General features: G+C 47.2%; 1 non-coding gene across 1 annotated transcript; it reads left to right on the plus strand.

Annotated features, from left to right (window-relative positions):
* The first annotated feature begins 892 nt into the window (after positions 1–892).
* trnat-ugu (transfer RNA threonine (anticodon UGU)) lies at positions 893–964 on the plus strand. The gene has a single exon. It is a non-coding gene; the product is annotated as a tRNA-Thr (tRNA).
* The last annotated feature ends 6,551 nt before the right edge of the window (positions 965–7,515 follow it).

Raw genomic sequence — 7,515 nt, forward strand, 5'->3', positions numbered from 1 at the left:
GGGATTTTTAGGTCGAAGTTGTTTTCTGTGATAAATTGAGTAGCTCCATCTTTAATCCTGGCAGCTGCCTGAATGTCACAGACAGTGACGTTTCAGTGGAAGAGGCTGCATTTGCGCATGTGCTAGTACAGCGTCACCTGGTGGTTGCGTTGTCAGCAAATGCAGCGTTTTAACTTTGGCTCCACGATGACATTTTTTTCCTCAATTAAAATAGGTCTTGAGTGTCTTAATAACTTCTTCACACGTAGCCTTCTGTTCTTCATGAGGATGTTGCCTGCACACTCCCTCCATTGCAGACAATAGCGTACTGACCTGCTCCATGTCTGGCTTCTGCACGAGACCCGATGCAGTACAATACCTTGCAAAGTTCTGGAAACATCTCGGCCACTCCTCGGCTTGGTTCAGTCCAGTGACCTTTTCAAAGGTACAGGCAAAGATTTCTCCATCTTCGCTTTGGTTTACTGCGGCCCCCATATAATGTTCTGATATCTGTCAAGGCTTAGTACACAATTTATAAGAATCTGACGGTTAAAATAACCTGAGTTTACTCTGCACATCTTGCATTGAAGGTTTCATCCACAACTCTCCATGAGGTGCCGTACAGATTATATTACATCACTTCCTGTGATGATGCACATAGTCTATTTATATAATCTGCCCAGTAACAACCCAATGTCCACTCTTATATTATTGTACAGATGTGAGAAAAGCTGAGGATGGGAATGGAATGTCTGAATGAAGATTTCATGATGCTGATGATGGAAATGAGGCTGATCTGTTACCCATTCCACAATCCCTCTTTATTTCTGTGCATGTTTCTCGATGCTGTTTCAACCAAATTGAAAAAGAATCACAAATCCTCCTCTGGAGTCTCAGGTGTTCATTAACAAAAGGCATGGTGGCCAAGTGGTAGGGCGTCAGTCTTGTAAACTGAAGATCACGGGTTCAATCCCCGTACATGCCTCATAATTAGTTTCTCACTTTAAATGTGATGTTTCCAGAATAGATGTCTGTTGCATTTGTTTCAGCCATCTGGAAATCAGTGTGATGTTACACTTTATCCTGGACACTGGGAAGAACATGAGGAGTAGCCACATGGTCCCTTGAGCCTTCTCTGCCATTGATAGAGTGAAAATATCTGAGGTCCGAGCACTGAACTTTATTACTGTGCATTTGCTTGATATTTAACAGAGCTATTCTATTAATCCCACATCCCACACTCCTGTCCTTTCCCCCATTGCCCTGTTATATTTTCCATGTCAGGTATATATACAATTCCATTTAGAGTTCCCATTGAATCTGCTTCCACTGACCTTTCAGGGTTGCATTCCAGACCAGAACAACACACTGCTGAAAAAACAATCAACTCATCACAACGCTAATTCTTTTGTCAATTACTTTAAATGTGTTTCCTCTGGTTACTGACCCTTCTGTCACTGGCAACACTTTCTCCTTCTTCACTCTATCAAAACTCTTCAGGATTTGCATTTCCTGCTGCCTTTGCTGAAATAACAAGGCTGAGCACACATCACCAAAAGGAAAATGATTGGCTCTGAATCACATTTATCTTTCCTGTCAATCTGATGTGGACCTTGTATTTTCCCGGAACCAAACAACCTGAGCAACAAGTGTGGGTTCCATTGATTCCCACCGCTCTGAGAGAGAGAGGATGTGATAATGAGCCAGATAGAAGAAAGGAATGAGATAGAGAGTAAAATAGCCCTGGTCTGTTTCTACTAACCCCCGGCCCCCTACTTAAAATGGCATCATTTTCTCCTGCCTCTCCACATTCTAATCCATTGATTAATGCAATCCTTTCATCTGGAACATAGAACATAGAACAGTGAAGCACAGTACAGGCCCGTCGGCCCACGATGTTGTGCCGAACCTTTAACCTACTCGAAGATCAAACTACCTACATACCCTTCATTCTACTATCATCCATGTACCTATCCAAGAGTTGCTTAAATGTCCCTAATGTATCTGCTTCCACTACCACCGCTGGCAGTGCATTCCACGCACCCACCACTCTCTGTGTAAAGAACCTACCTCTGACATCTCCCCGAAACCTTCCACCATCACCTTAAAATTATGCCCCCTGGTGATAGCCCTTTCTGCCCTGGGAAAAAGTCTCTGGCTATCCACTCTATCTATGCCTCTCATCATCTTGTACCCCTCTATCAAGTCACCTCTCATCCTTCTTCGTTCCAATGAGAAAAGCCCTAGCACCCTCAACCTTTCTTCGTAAAACATACCCTCCAGTCCAGGCAGCATCCTGGTAAATCTCCTCTGCACCCTCTCTAAAGCTTCCACATCCTTCCTATAATGAGGCGACCAGAACTGAACACAATATTCCAAGTGTGGTCTAACCAGGGCTTTATAGAGCTGCAGCATAACCTCGCGGCTCTTAAACTCAATCCCCCTGTTAATGAAAGCCAACACACCATACGCCTTCTTAACAACCCTATCAACTTGGGTGGCAACTTTGAGCGATCTATGGACATGGACCCCAAGATCCCTCTGTTCCTCCACACTCCCAAGCATCCTGTCTTTAAGCCTGTATTCTGCATTCAAATTCGACCTTCCAAAATGAATCACTTCACACTTTTCCAGGTTGAACTCCATCTGTCCCTTTAATTCCTGTTTCCTAATCCATTGATGTTTCACAATGTACTGAACTGTCCCAATCCATTGAAATAACTCAGTCTATAGAATTTCCCAATCCACTGATATTTTCCAGTCCATTGACTTTCCCAATCCATTAATGGTTCCTGACCATTGACATTCCCAATCCATTTATATTGCCTGTGATTTCAAAGCAACTGTGGAATACAAATAGTATCAGTATTATCAGATACATCGAGACGAGGTGCAATAGCCAAGTGGACAGATGTCAGGTTTATAAAGAAAAAAGCACTGGCTCGATATTTGTCCAGTCTATCACTGGATCTGAACTCTCAACCTACTGTTTTTCTGTGGGTCTGCTGACTTGAATATGTGAAGAACCATTGGATGTTTCTCAATCCTCTGACTTTTCTCATTCTTGTGCCATATTTGTTCCTTTGGGTTCACCAGTGAAGAAAATTATTCCCTATTACATTTGGTGAAGACTTTAATAACCTCACATCCTTGTGTCTCACCATCTCAGGTCAAACCCCCTACAGAAACTTTAAACATTTAACTATTCTGCTGGAAACATTTTCAAGGGCGCAGCCATTCCTTCATTACGCTTCCTTCTTTGACATGTGATTGACAAATATGTGTGTAATGGAGAGAGAGAGAGTGAAAAAAAAAGAGAGAGAGTGCAATAGAAAGTTAGAGGACCAGCTAAAGACAGATAGAGAGAGAGAGGCAGAGAGAGGTAAAGCGATAGACAGAGAGAGAGAGAGAGAGAGAGAGAGAAGGAGAGAGAGTCATTGAGTCCTGGAGTCACTACAGTACAGGAAGTCATTTTGCCTTCAAGCCCATGTAAATCAATCCATTCAGTCCCATTCCCCCGCTCTATCCCCATCGCCCTGAAAGTTATCTAAACCTGTCATATTTATTATAATCTTGTACATGTCTATCAAATCTCCCCTCAATCTCCTTTGCTGCAAGGAGAACAACCCCAGCTTCTCCAACCTAACCTTAAAGCTAAAATCCCTCATGTCTGGAACCATTCTGTTAAATCTCCTCCACCCTCTCAAGGACACTCACATCCCTCCAAAAGTGTGTTGACCAGAACTGGATGCAATTCTCTGGTTGCGGCCCAACTAGAAATTTATACAGGTTCAGCATAACTTCCCTACTTTTGTGCTCAGTACCTCTATTTATGAAACCCAAGATCCCATATGCTTTGCTAACTACTTTCTCAATGTGTCCTGCCACCTTCAAAGAACTATGCATATGAATCCCCAGGTTTTTATTCCTAAAAATATGCTTTATTCATATAAATCTGTAAAAAATGCATTATACAACAGTTCAAAACAGCACCAAGTTGACATTCCAAAAAGTGCAAAGGAGATCAGTTTTCTTCAATACAGGAGTGAGTTGCCTCACAACCATTCCACTCCATTTTACCTGACATGGACATTTTACAGCAAACCCATATCTGGTGTATACAGCACAAGGGTTTCCAATGAGTCCAGCTGCCCAGTTCACTATGGCGGGGGGACCTTACACAGTGGTCTTTCCCCATTGAGCCTTTGCAGTGGCTACCCCAAGCTTTAGTGTATCCCTCAGCGCGTAGTCCTGGACCTTGGAATGTGCCAGTCTGCAAAACCCGGTCGTGGACAACTCTTTGCGCTGCAAGACCAGCAGGTTTCGGGCAGACCAAAGAGTGTCTATCACCAAATTGATGGTCCTCCAGAAGCAGTTAATGTTTATCTCGGTGTGCATCCCTGGGAACAGCCCGTAGAGCACAGACTCCTGTGTTACAGAGCTGCTTGGGATGAACCTCGACAAAAGCCACTGCATCTCTTTCCACACCTGCTTTGCAAAGACACATTCCAGAAGGAGGTGGGCAACTGCCTCTTCCCCACCGCAGCCACCTCGAGGGCCGCATGTGGAGGGGGCGAGACTTCGGGCATGCAGGAAGGATCTGACAGGAAGGGCTCTTCTTGCCACCAGCCAAGCTACATCTTGGTGCTTGTTTGAAAGTTCTGGTGATGAGGCATTCTGCCAAATGACTTTGGCAGTCTGCTCAGGGAACCATCCGACCGGATCCACCATCTCCTTTTCCCGTAGGGCCTTGAGGACATTCCGTGCAGACCACTGCCTGATGGATTGGTGGTCAAAGCTGTTTTCCCTCAGAAACATTCCCACGAAGGATAGCTGGTACGGCACAGTCCAACTGGATGAAGCGATCCGCAGCAATGTGACCAGCCCCATCCTTCGCAACACCGGGGACAGATAAAACCTCAGCACATAGTGACACTTGGTGTTTGTGTACTGGGGCTCTACACACAGCTTGGTGCAGCTGCACACGAAGGTGGTCATCAGGATGCAGGCGACGTTGGGTACATTTTTCCCGCCCTTGTCCAGAGGTTTGAACATCGTGTCCCTCCCGCCCTGGTCCATTTTAGATCTCCAGATAAAGCGGAAAATGGCTCGGGTGACTGCCACAGTGCAGGAGTGGGGTATGGGCCAGACCTGCGCCACGTACAGCAACAACGAGAGTGCCTCGCACCTGATGACCATTTTCTTTCCCACAATGGAGAGAGATCGCTGCTCGCACACACTCAGTTTATTGTGCACCCTGGTCACTCGCTCCTTCCAGGTTTTGGAGCAGGCCCCGGCCCTTCCGAACCGTATCCCCAGTACCTTCAGGTAGTCTGACCTGATGGTGAAGGGGACAAAGGATCGGTCGGCCCGGTTCCCAAAGAACATGGCCTCACTCTTGCCATAGTTGACTTTGGTTCGAACTGGTCGCAGATGCTCATCTGTCTGCGAGGGGATGATGGATCCGAGCAGAAGACAGCAACATTGTCCATGTACAGGGAGGCTTTTACCTGAGTGCGTCCACTGACTGGGATTGTCACCCCTCTTATGCCTGCATCCTTCCTAATGGACTCTGCAAAAGGTTCGATACAGCAATCAGACAAGACAGGGGAGAGAGGACAGCCCTGTCTGACTCCAGATTGGATCAGGAAACTTTATGATTCCCACCCATTGATTGAGACTGCATTACTGATGTTTGTGTAGAGCAGTTGGATCCAATTGCAGATTCCCTCCCCAAACCCCATTTTGGAGAGCACGTCCATCATGAATGTGTGCAATATCCCGTCAAAAATCTTCTCCTGGTCCAAGCTGATGAGGCAGATGTCCATATCCCTGAGTAGTGTGAGACTATCAGAGAGCTTCCTGCTGAGTACAGTGCAGGCCTGGTCAGGGTGAATCACCTGCTCCAGAGCAGACTTGACTCGACTGGCGATGACTTTGGACAGAATCTTGTAATCTACATTAAGCAGTGAGATGGGCCGCCAATTTCTGATTTCCGCCCTCACCCCCTTCCGCTTGTAGATGAGGGTGATGACGCCTTTCCTCGTGGATTCTGACATGCTGCCGGCCAGGAGCATACTCTCGTATACTTCCAGCAGGTCTGGGCCGACCCAGTCCCACAGGGCCGAATACAACTCAACCGGTAAGCCGTCGCTTCCGGGAGATGTACTCGTCTCGATGGACCTGATGGCCTTTGTCAGCTCGTCCAGAGTTAGCGGCTTGTCCAGTCTCTCCCTCCTGCTGTCATCCAAGACCTCTGTGATAGATGACAGGAAGAACTGGGAAGCCGTGCTGTCTGTGGGCTTCGCGTCACACAGCCCAGCATTAAAGGATTTGCTGATCCTTAATATTTTTTTAGAGATACAGCACTGAAACAGGCCCTTCGGCCCACCGAGTCTGTGCCGACCATCAACCACCCATTTATACTAATCCCATATTCCGACCATATCCTCACCTGTTCCTATATTTCCCTACCACCTACCTATACTAGGGGCAATTTATAATGGCCAATTTATCTACCAACCTGCAAGTCTTTTGGCAGGAAACCGGAGCACCCGGAGAAAACCCACGCAGACACAGGGAGAACTTGCAAACTCCACACAGGCAGTCTCCAGAATTGAACCCGGGTCACTGGAGCTGTGAGGTTGAGGTGCTAACCACTGCGCCACTGTGCCGCTGTGTTGGATTGCAAAGACGTTACTGAGCCATCCTGTTCCTTCAAGCTGCTGATAACAGAGCTCTCTCTGTGTACATTTTGGAAGAAGAAACGTGAGCACGTCTCATCCTGCTCAATGGAGAGGATTCTGGACCGGAAGATGATCTTGGAGGCCTCCGTGGCAAAGAGCGAGGCCTGCTGGTTCTTCACCTCCTGGAAGTCCTCCTTGACCTCGACTCCCATCGACTGCAGCCAGAGCAGATTTTGCATTCTTTTCTGGAGTCGGGACATTTCCCTCTGTCTCTCTCTCGCCATCTGATCACCTTTGAAGAGAAAGAACCTTTATCTTAACAACCTTAATAAAAGTGCGTCCCTCAGCATGTAGTCCTGGACCTTGGAATGTGCCAGTCTGCAAAACTCGGTCGTGGACAACTTTTTGCGCTGCAAGACCAGCAGATTTCGTGCAGACCAAAGAGTGTCTATCACCAAATTGATGGTCCTCCAGCAGCAGGGAAATGGACCGGGTCCGGAGGGACACGATGTTCAAATCTCTGGACAAGGGCGGGAAAAATGTACCCAACGTGGCCCTCATCCTGATGACCGCCTTCGTGTGCGGCTGCATCAAGCTGTGTGTAGATCCCCAGTACGCAAACTCCAAGTGTCACTACGTGCTGAGGTTCTATCTGTCCCCGGTGTTGCGAAGGATGGGCCTGGTCACATTGCCGCGGAACGCTCCATGCAGTTGGGCGGTGCCGTACCACCTATCCTTCGTGGAGCAGTTTCTGCGGGAAAACACTTTTGACCACCGATCCATCAGGCAGTGTTCTGCACGGAATGTCCTCAAGGCCCTACGGGAAAAGGAAACGGTGGATCATGTCGGA

The sequence above is a fragment of the Heterodontus francisci genome, unplaced genomic scaffold, assembly GCF_036365525.1.
Source record: "Heterodontus francisci isolate sHetFra1 unplaced genomic scaffold, sHetFra1.hap1 HAP1_SCAFFOLD_879, whole genome shotgun sequence".
Classification (NCBI taxonomy): Eukaryota; Metazoa; Chordata; class Chondrichthyes; order Heterodontiformes; family Heterodontidae; genus Heterodontus; species Heterodontus francisci.